Consider the following 11465-nt stretch of genomic DNA (forward strand, 5'->3'; position numbering starts at 1 on the left):
GGGAAAGGTATACATACCTAAAAATATTGGTAAGATAATATTTCATACCCCAACATCTCTAAGCTCGGGCAACTCACGCCAATAAAAAGGAGCAACAACGACAACAACCTATGAGGACTACTGATTCTCAAAGGAAAAAGATGCTGCATTCACTAAAACTGATGTGTAAAATTACACAACGCAAAGTGTTTCCAAGCTAAGCAGGGTGCAAAATTGCGCAGCTGGAAGTGCTTCTAAGCCAAAACGCACAAAGGAGCACAAAGACAAATATAAACCTTCCAGCAGAAAGAACAACGCACTAACAGAAAAAACAATCTTCATAAATCTTCAAGAAGCTAAAAGATGATATGTAAAAACATAGGCCTTTCTGAGAAAACATTGATGATGGTCTAGAGATCAGATCAAGAAGAGCTAATGAGAGGATATACTATCGTGCTCAAAGAAGCATAAGAAGGGTTTTTGACGCGAAGGAGGACGGGGAGGAAAACTTCCGCTTTCCATAAAAATGTTATATGAAGGAAACTCCGATCTACTCAAGGAAGAAAAAGAAGATAAAATTTAACTTATCATCTGAAAAGGACCTTTTATACAAAGGGAGAAATACTCGGAAGAAGTAATCAACATCCAAAAAAGTCAAGGCATAATAAACAAGACGACGGAAAATCCGGAAGAAAATCGAAAAATGAGTCAAGGCGTCATTTGAAAAAGAATTTACAGGCAGTCAACCGACGCCGTTAAGATAACCAATAAAAACCACACTAAGGTGCAGACGTGGCAGAAATCTCGGACGTTGCGGAAAAGACGGGACAATTATGAAGTTTTCTTCCCATCATGCCCTTGGCAAGTTGTAAAGAAAAGGAGCAAAATTTGAGGGTAAAATACCTTATCGCCACGTGTCATTATCTTAAGAGATGATTTCATGATGAGATGATAAGAGAGAAACACTGGATCATAATCCATAAAATGATCTCGTCTGAATCGAGACACCTGCTACAACGTTACATAAATGACGCGTGTAAGGAGTGGTCTAGTCCTCTCAGACGGTCAAGTCTAAAAAGGAGGACCGCATTTAATGAAGAATCATAAGAGACGAGGATGAGTCTACAACGTTTCCGAGATGTCGGACGACCTATACTATAAGCCCGAGGATGATATAACACGAGGTTACCTAAAGAGAGTCGCACGATGACATACGAAGCGAGATGACTCGGAGAGGAACCCAGCATGCCATCACGAGGGATAGTATAAAAGCTCATTCGAAGACCATAGGAGATAGATGACAAACTCAGTATGCTCGACGAGGACGGACCTTCACGAGTCTTATTTGCCTATAAATACCAGTCCATGTAACAGAAGATGGACAACTTATGTAATCCTAGATGGTCTTTCTACAGAGAATCCCTGAGAAAGATCTAGATAGAGGGGGAGTGAGAAATCTAAGTGATATTTGTATCTCCTTCAAGGGTAAGACCTATAATCATAATAAAGAATACATCTTCTTTCCCGTGTACGTATGTCTTTATAGCCGAACCACGTTATATGCTTGTGTCAATCTTTACTTTCTCGCTATTTACATGTTGTCTATGAATGAATCTTGTTTGTTAATAGCTTTTTAGTACTTAGATCTTCTTGGGTGTAGTCATTAGAAAATATGCAACTAAAGGAGGGCCATGACCTAATGATTGGGATCGTAGAAGCGCAGCCCTTTAATCCCAGCCTGGCCTCAATTTACTGCATCAGGTTTGAGTTTGACGGCGTATGGCGAAAGCATGATTAGAAAACAGAAGCAGTAAAGGCCAGAGATATCCATCGTAATACATGCATTTTGTTTTTTTTTCTTCTTAAGCATATATGCATTTTATTCTTGAATGTAACTAGAATCTTAAAAGCAGAATTCATTAAACAACTTTAAAAAATTGGTAATTTTGTCGCACACAAAAGCCGATCCACAAAATGAGATGATGCTAGTGAAATGGATCAAAAGTTGCAATCGGAAGCTAGAATCTGATCTAGTGAAATAGATGAGAAGTACTTTTCTTCCACTTCACCGTTTTATCCCTCCTGCTTACTTACATTACTTTTGGTTTGCAGTAAAGGCGCTAAATTATAGCGCGACTAGAAGAGCTAACATTAGGGATTTATGAACATTAGTTCATGGATGATCAGTTTCTGGACCCCAATATGATAGATAGAGAATAGCCACACAAGTAGAATTAAAGTACCAATCATTTGCAATAGATCACGTTAATTATATTGTTTTAAAGTGGGGACGGATCCAAGAAGTGTTAATTCTTTTTCCAGTCCGGGTTAATAGCTTTGGTCGAGCATAGCATTTCACTTTTTTAGACTTTTGGACTGTGACGGCTACATGGGCTAAATCCCAGGTTAGCCCAACTGTAGGTCCATCAGTGCTTTAGAGTAAGAATTTTACAACGTTAATTTACCTTTTAGGTTTTTCTGCCCTAAGTGTTGTTTCTTCCTCTAGATTCATTTTCTGCTAGTATTCTTCTAGTCTTCTGCGTGTGTCCTCTACAAACACTCAAGGTGCCTATTTATAAGTTTAGGACTATGTTAAAACCAGTCATACACAGATTAGGAAGCCCCCTTATTTTTGTAACCTTCTAGGAATAGAACTCCTACTTTTCCTTCTAGGAATAGAAATCTACTTCTAGAATTACTTGGAGAGTAATTCAATTGTATTTTAAACCTAGGTTTAGCGCATTCTAATGGGCCTATACCTAAAAATGGATCAGACCTCCCTCATTTGGAGGCTTTTGGTCCCTCAAAAGCATTGAGTTAAGATGCAGGGAAGTTTAACTTGCAGCTGCACTCTTGAGTACCATTTTGCATGCTTTAAAATTTTCCCATTACGACATTCTTGAAACAATTCTTGTTTTCCAACTTTACTCATTTGTGTCTTCTTTCTAAAAATAAGATCTTCTTTTGTTACCTCCCTTAGAGCTAAGTCTTGCACAACTTGTGATAATAGTGACTTATTTTGCTCGTCAAGTAGCTTGATTTCCGGTTCCACGCGATGTTTTGTTGGTAACTTCTGAGGTTGTTGCATGGTGCCTTCAATACTTTCTAACAACTGTTGTAGATCATTATTTTTGGTCTTTGTGCACTCGCAAGAGTTTGCACAAACCAATTAACTTGGTTCCTTGACAACTTGTCGAACTGTCAGTAGGCTGAATATCTGACTAGCATTTACCAAGTGTTTAGTTTGCTGTGCAGACAGAAGTTGTAGTTTCTTATTCCCTTTAGAAGCTAAAATGCAGAATCCTTTTCCTCCTTTCACTAGCCTCCAAACCCTTGCTCGTCGTGAGAATGTTGCATCTCTGTCGCATAGGTAAGGACTACCAAATACAATATGACAAACATCTCATGGGAAAACATCACATGTTACCTGATCTACGTATTTCTCGTTGATGGTGAAGTCGAAGGTGCATTGAGAAGTCACTTCCAACTATATATCCTTCTTCAACCATCCTAACGGGTACGGATTAGAGTGTGGTGTTTCCTTCAACTTTAGATTCTTCACTAGTTGTTTCGATATTAAATCTCGTTGCGATCCGCTATCAAATAGAGTAAGCAAAGGTGTTTTCTTAACTCTTGCATTCACCCAAAATAGCTCTTATTTAGTAGATTCTGAAATCGACAATCCTGTATAAATGACTTTTCCTTGTGTCCCAGTTGATACCCTTTTTCTTGTCATCATCACAACTTTGCTGTCAGGATCAAGTGATTTATCAATCACCTCTTCTTCTTCTTCTTTTTCCTCATCTTCTTTGTTGTAGATGGTTGTGTTAGCTTGCTCGTGGTATTTCCACCATGCTGGTCTTAGCTCTGGATGTAATATCCAACATCCTTCCTTTGAATGTCGAAAAGTTTTGCAGTTCTCGCAGTATCAGACGTTTCTGTTTTCCACTACATGATTAGTTCTCCCCTCTTTATGGAAAAATTTCACAACCTCTCCTCTTCGGTTCTTGATTGCTTTGCTCCAGCGTGTTGATTCTTCATCTCAATATACATAGCTTTCTTACAAGCATCGTCAATGTCGGTTACTGGAAATGACGCAAGGTATGTCCGTATAACAAAAGGAAAACCTCCTTTATATTTCTCAATAAACTGGGAATCTCTCATATTCACGTTTAATGCTATAGATTGCTTGCGAAATTCAGTAGTGTATTCTTGGACGTCCTGCCCCTTCACTTGTCGCAGGAATTTTCCATTGTTCGCGCAATCGATCATTGTTTATAACCAATCGGGTAAAACTGATTCTGGATAGCTATTGTGAACTGCTTCCAAGTAGTAACCGGTGCTTCATTGCTAAGTTCCAAGCCTAACTTATACGCTTCGCACCAAACAAGGCATGTCCATCAAGTCTTAGTCTAGCGAAACATACATGTTGCTCTTCAGTAAATCCCTTGGTACTGAAATAAACTTCCAAAGACTTGAGCCAGCCATCGAATTTCTCTGGATCTAAATCTCCTTTGTAGGCAGCGATTTAGATTCTCGCCTCTACTTTGAATGGCGAATTTTATGTGAACTTTAGATGTTTTCCCAGTTCTTGCTATGTTCTTTATAATCCTTTTATTATCTCCTTTAACTCTGCCATATCATTCTTCATTATTCTCATATCTTCCTCTAATTTCTCCATAGTTCTTTCTTGCGGATTAGGTGATGATGATGATGATGAAACAGATGTTCTCTCCTTTCTATCAACATTAGGATCTAACTTTAATACCTCGTTACCCTTGGATCGAATCCCTTCCAATCATCGCCAGAAACATTGCTTACTTAACTTTTTGCTCTAATGTTTCCGAACCCCAATATGATATATAGAGAATATCCACACAAGTAGAATTAAAGTACTAGTAATTTACAGTAGAACACGTTAATTATATTTCTTTACGGTTTTTCTGCCCTAGGTGTTGTTTCTTCCTCCAGATTCGTTTTTTGCTAGTATTCTTCTAGTCTTCTGCATGTGTCCTCTACAAACAATCAAGGCGCCTATTTATAGGTTTAGGACTATGCTAAAACTAGTCATACACAGATTAGGAAACCCCCTTATTTTTGTAACCTTCTAGGAATAGAACTCCTACTTTTCCTTCTAGGAATAGAAATCTACTTCTAGAATTACTTGGAAAATAATTCAGTTGTATTTTAAACTTAGATACAGAGCATTTAAATGGACCTATACCTAAAAATGGATCAATGTATAACTAAGCACTTACCATTTGGTATTACAAAATCAGGAGTTGTTAAACTAATGGCATTTTCTCTCTAGCCACTCCAACTAGTTGTATATAACCAGACCACCTTTGACAGTATACTTGACCATAAACCACATAAGTCAGAATTAATTGACTCTTTAAAGTTTACTCCAACGTCTTAGAAAAATTGTGTTATATCCCATCTTACCAAAATACATTTCAAGATTTTGGAGAATCCCATTGAGTTTCCATACAATTATCAATGTACACATATTACCGGTAGATGTTAGCATTTATAGTACCTCCCTTCAATCTCCAACTTAAATTCACTTGCATTTCATGATACCCATTCGTATGAGACAGACAAAAAATCCATGAAGACCTAAATGGCTAAATAACCATTGAAACAAAATACTTCAACTATGAGCACTTCAGATCGGCAGTTCAGGCTTCAGAGAGAAATGAAAAAAAGATCGGCAGTATCTATGCTATGGTTGTACCTGGATGGCCAAATTGACACTGTTATTACTGGTAGAGAATATATTATCTCTAAACCTTGTAACAACTTCATGTCATATTTCTCTCTTTTTCATCTAGGACGATTTGTTTCCCATCATCCCATGCTTCAAATTGACAGTTAAAGTAAATATGTCTAACACTGACATGTCCTAGAAAATGTTCAGCATATATGGTTTTTTCTTTTTAGTTTTTTGGGCTTTTTACAGAAATAGGCCTGTCATTTTTATAGTTTACAAAACTAGGCCTGTTTTTTTTATAATTTAAAAAACTAGGAAAGTTTTGACTAAAAAAGATAGATGGAAAGTAAGCCCCGTTAAGTGAACCTAAAAAGACCTAATTGTACTTGGAATCGTCCATTGATAACTGACTCGACGATTTGACTCTGTACCCGTCATCAAATACTGCATATATGGCACTGTATACTCAGGCCATCAAGGCTTTACTGCAACAATTAGGTATATCCTCTGAAGCTCAACTCTACTCAAAATATTTCAACAACATCACCAATTTCAGTTACACGGCACAACACTGATCTGCAATAGCACAACCTTAAAACCATCTCAAACCACCAATTTCTCTTCAAGCATTTGCACAAGCGAAGGAATACAACCAGCATCATCCAACATTTTTTTCATCTCAAGTGAGCTACAAATCTTACAATTTGTTGATGCCGCAGCTTGAAGACATTCAGCTGCATACTCTTTGGATCCTAACAACATCCAACAGTCCATAAGATCAATCATAACCTTAACAATCTCCTCATTTGCTGAAGTTTGTCGTACTTCCGGTACTACAAACAAATTCTTCAAAGTACCTACAGTTGTAGATTGCGGAATAGATTCACCTGTTTGACAAATTCCAATCAAGGGACGAACCCCACCATGACCGTCGATTAAGCCAACAGTTTCAACACCCCAATTCCATCATCCACTGTGATGCAGTTCACAAAATAATTCCCGAACTTTTCCATAAGCATTTTCATTTAGCATTGGGAGTAGCAAAACAATACCGGTTCAAGTATTCTCGAATATATTTAAGCTTTACAACTACCTGCAACACCAACATAGATTCAAGCTTCTGACAACTTTAACCACCAGATCCAACATCCATTCTGTGTTCCCTGCAATATTCTTCCCTGTAATGCTAATATGGAACAAGCACATCATCTCAATCTTAGCGATACACTACCATTCCATTTATTCAGCTCATACGTATGTTACATGACTTCAACTCAGTTGCAATCAACTTCCTCAGCAGAACCTAACCCACGACATCACCGCCAAGAACCCACACTGTCATGTCTACTCCTCTCAATTCCATTTTACCCAGTCCAACTCTCCCTATGACACAACCATACCACCAATTCTTTAGCTGCAACAGACAAGCATCACACCATATCCATGTAAAACAACTCATACAAACCCAAGGTTTCCCTTTGATCAGTGTACAAAATCCCTATAACTCAATCATCATCTCCCTTTGTCTTAGCTGGTGATTTCTTGAGGACGGGAAAAGAGAAAAAAGAATCAGTTAATCAGAAGAACTAAGATGGAGATGAAAAACTGAAGGGATTTTGTAGATTAAACTTTTGCAGATTAAACTCTAGCTTATGTCTTCTACAAGCTCAACCACCATCTTAAATCACTTATTCTCTCCAATTTCTAATTCAAACAACTTGAACCCAAGACAATCACGCTTCTCATTTTTTCTCTCGATCTGAATCCTAAACCCATCTGCAGATTACTCCGGCTTCCAATTCTTGAATAACAAAGCTAAAAAACATAAACTGAGATTCAGATAGCAACACCATTTCTTCATAATCGAACCCATATCATCATACCCTAACTCATGAAATTTCAAAAATTTACCTTGCACATTAAACGAAATTAAAATCAAATTCAAACCCAAGTTTTCATTTTGATCAGTAAACAAAAGCCATAAGTCAATTAGCGAATTTACTTAGTTGGTGACTTTTGAAAAAAATATCTAGTTGGTGACTTTTGAAGAACAACAAGATAGGAAACAAAATTGAATAACCTGATGATGCGATCGATGTGTTTATGTTTCTTCTTTGGTTTCATTGATGTTGATAAAATTATCCATATTGCTAAAAGAACACCACGAAACCGCTGGTGAAGAACAGAGATAGGGAAGCAGAACAAAGATGGAAGAGACGAACTGAAGCGATTTTGTTTTAGTGCGTTGTTACTACTTAGGGAAATGTATTAAAAATCATGGCCGTTAGTAATCACCGAGATATCCACATCTTAAATGGACGCTGCAGGATCCTACACATGTGGAAATAATAACTATGAACGTCCATCTTAGCCGTTCCAAATATCTTCGAGATTTCCAGATGTTAGAACATTGGGCGAGGTCATTTCAGTAATCTTCTCAGATCTATGAGATTTTGACAATAAATTGACTAGTCAGCGTGAGATATTCACTGAGTTAACGGATTTGGATGGAATCCATTCAATAGGCTTAGTTTTGTAAGAAATAAAAAAAAGGCCTAAAAACGAATGTAAGGGTCCAAAACAGACCTACTTCTGTATATAATCCTTTTTTTTAGTCCCTCCTTCGATTGAAAATACGTCCATATAGTACAACTGCGGTTGAATCAGAAATCCTCGGTAAATACATATTTCCCATTCAATTTTCAGCTACCTTGTTTATTTGTGTAGATTCAATCGGACAGGGTTATCCAATTACATATCTCTCAATAAATTGACATTTTATGATACAAGTCACACATACATTGTCCATGAGTTAACAACAAAAGCAAGATTGTAAAAACAGACAACACAAGTAAAACTGCATGATCGTCAAAATTCCTGTGAAGAACCACTAATGGTTGGTCACGCAAGAAATAGAAGAACAACCATACAGACATCATCAAAACATAGACTAGTAGTAAAACTGGATGCCAGAGTAAACTTAAAATAAGACCTAGTACGACTAAAATGGCATAGTTCATACGGAAGTAAGCTAGATTAATTTTGATTCGTGCAATCGAATCATTGAAAGTTGATGGAATGTTGAAACCTTCTTGTTGTATATATCATTTCTTTCCAAGGTCTCTTCTGGTTGCTAGATCTTAGTCGGTCTTTTGGGCGTATGAGAAGCTCTAAACCTTAGTTACCAGGTGCGGGAGTGCAGTCGGGAACGGATTCGAAAATCATAAAATTATCAAAAAATGAGATTCGAGGAGCGTACTGGGAGCGTAGATTAGATATCATAAACACAGTAGTTATATTACTAATTTTCCAATTTCATAAGCAATAAAGAACACAAAAACGCTTAAGATTGGAGTAAATTTAAAACTGTGGGCCTTTGTAATAAAAATACAAGACTAAGGAGAAGAGAATGGTTTAGACGACTTATGAGGATTTAGTTTATCATCTATCAAGGAGTTAGATATACATCGACCTGTTTTCTTGGTAAGATAAAGACTAAACTAGATAAGTAATACACATGTTATGTGGCTATAAAATAGGTACCTAGAAGATGAGCTGATACATGATATTCTGGATAAATATATGAAGCTACGAGAATATTTACTAACAGATATGAAGCTAGATATCAGATATGCTTGCTTATTACAAATAAAAAAAAGAGGAAAATAATAGAAACGGACTTCACTCTTTTTGGAGCGTGTTTCTCTCATGCTTGGAGGGCGCTCTCATCACGAATTTTAGTGAGGAGCGCAAAATCGCGATTCTCACTGAGATTCATGACCACTTCTCACGTTCCTGGTAACTAAGCTCTAAACCACCTGTTGATTCAGGTAATGGAGTTTGTACTGACTCATGATCAGTCGCCATTTCTATATGCAAACTTAAATTATGAGAGAAAATAAAGCTTAGAGCAGTTTGGAGTCTAGAGAGAGAAAAATAAACAGAAGTCTGACTTAGGGTAGTTTATATAGTTGGAGAAATATGTGACCATAGATTAAGGTGTGCTCTGGAGCTATGATGATGCAGCGTCTCTTGGAAATATAACTTTAAGTTAGATTTTAATGATTTTTTTAAAGTCACAGGAAGGGAAGCGTAAATGAAGGCGGGAGCTGCCTAGAAGCATGGGTGAACTGGGAATCCCTTGACCAGGAGGAAAATGTTTATTGAGAGAACGAGTAGCATGGAAGTTGGAAAATTTAGTTTCCATTGCTTAGCATGCACAGTTAATAACTGTGACGTTATTCACTGACAATCCTTTCATGACGTTATAGCGGGTCGGTGGTCCTCAAACTTATTGCAAGATGACCAAGAAGAAAAATCATGTTTTTTGTTCTATAATCGCAGAAGTGCCTCAAGTATCTTGAAATGTTGAAGAATCGTGATAAATTTAATGATTAAGATAACGCTTAAGCTCATCTTCAGCAAATTGGTGGAACAATCTTTGTTTTTGACACATAAATCAACAACCATAACTTCATCTTATACAAGAATTTCCTTTAAAACCTCCAGATCGGTTTTGCAAAAGAATTTCAAAATATACTCTTCCCAAAAATCATCCGTTCTGAGCGCTATGACTACAAAGACAGTCCTAAAAGTTTTAAAACTAATCTCTGGAGACTCTGGTATCCTCACCTTATCTAATATCACAATTTATAATTTATTCTTTATAGTTTACTCCAGCGTCTCAATACACCCTGATTATCTTGTATAACCTCTTTTAGGTTAGCTTGCATTTTATTAAGCTTACACATTGAACTCCACAATGATCACTCGCTAGTTAGCTTTGACGGTATAAATATTTGAAACAAATCAACTTACATAGCAAATTTGTCACACATTTGAGACACGCTAAAACTTATGAAGGGACAGGACGCCTTACATGACACTTACAAAATTTAATTTCATCGAACCTGGTGCTGAAATTGAACAAACAGGAAGCGGTGATCTCCACAATGAGATTACAAACATTACGAAACATGGTTATTGCTTGTTTTATCATGATCAATCTACAATTACTACACAGCCTGTGGGTGCAAAATACCGCACATTCATTGGGTATGCCAAATAATTCCTTTAGTAGCAAGCGAACGCAAACGCGTACGACACATCCAAGATGACAAACTAGATGATGTCACCAAGTCACATCAAAAGTGTGAAGGGATGTGCGGCAATGAAGAATTCGTGCGACAATATAAATGACCAAGCGTCATTGACGCGCTCCAGATCCGAAAAGAGGGGCTTTATTAGCCGTCCTCCACTATGTAAATTCCTATAAAAGGAACCAATCACCATTGTATGAGGGAGAGATCTTTTTGGTGAGCTAAGGATAGATATTTAGGAGAGAGAAAGTTATTTGTTTTCGGGATTTCTCTTATCATCTTTATATTTTTTCTAAGTTTTAATAAAAGATCTTGAGTATTTCATCATGGTTTCTTGGATTACTTCATAGATTATCTTTAGGGTGTAGTTGTAGGATTTCCTGCGACTACATTTTGGTGCTAAAAAACAGCTTGGATGAGTAAGAGGGATCATCCCTGCCTGTGAAGATTTCTAGAGAGATTTATAAGTTTTTGTTAATCTTGTTCTAAGAAGAGGTTTTACTGCTACTTTCGTTGAGTGCTGAGAGCTTTTTAATCTTGAAATCTATTGAACAAAGTATATATTTTCATCTTGGGAGACCAATTTTGTTGCTGAAATTTTCAGATTTTTGAAAGATACTTTTACTTTGTCAAAAGGAGATATTATCACAGGAACAAAAGATGGTGAGACAAGG

At 37.0% G+C, this 11465-nt stretch overlaps 1 long non-coding RNA gene across 1 annotated transcript; it reads right to left on the reverse strand.

Annotated features, from left to right (window-relative positions):
* Window positions 1-5745: 5745 nt before the first annotated feature.
* On the reverse strand, window positions 5746-7908 carry LOC113295174. Its single transcript, XR_003332790.1, has 2 exons — window positions 7773-7908; window positions 5746-7507 (listed from the first exon to the last, which is right to left on the reverse strand). It is a non-coding gene; the product is annotated as an uncharacterized LOC113295174 (long non-coding RNA).
* Between the last annotated feature and the right edge of the window lie 3557 nt (window positions 7909-11465).

This window comes from Papaver somniferum, chromosome 7, assembly GCF_003573695.1.
Source record: "Papaver somniferum cultivar HN1 chromosome 7, ASM357369v1, whole genome shotgun sequence".
In the NCBI taxonomy this organism is placed as follows: Eukaryota; Viridiplantae; Streptophyta; class Magnoliopsida; order Ranunculales; family Papaveraceae; genus Papaver; species Papaver somniferum.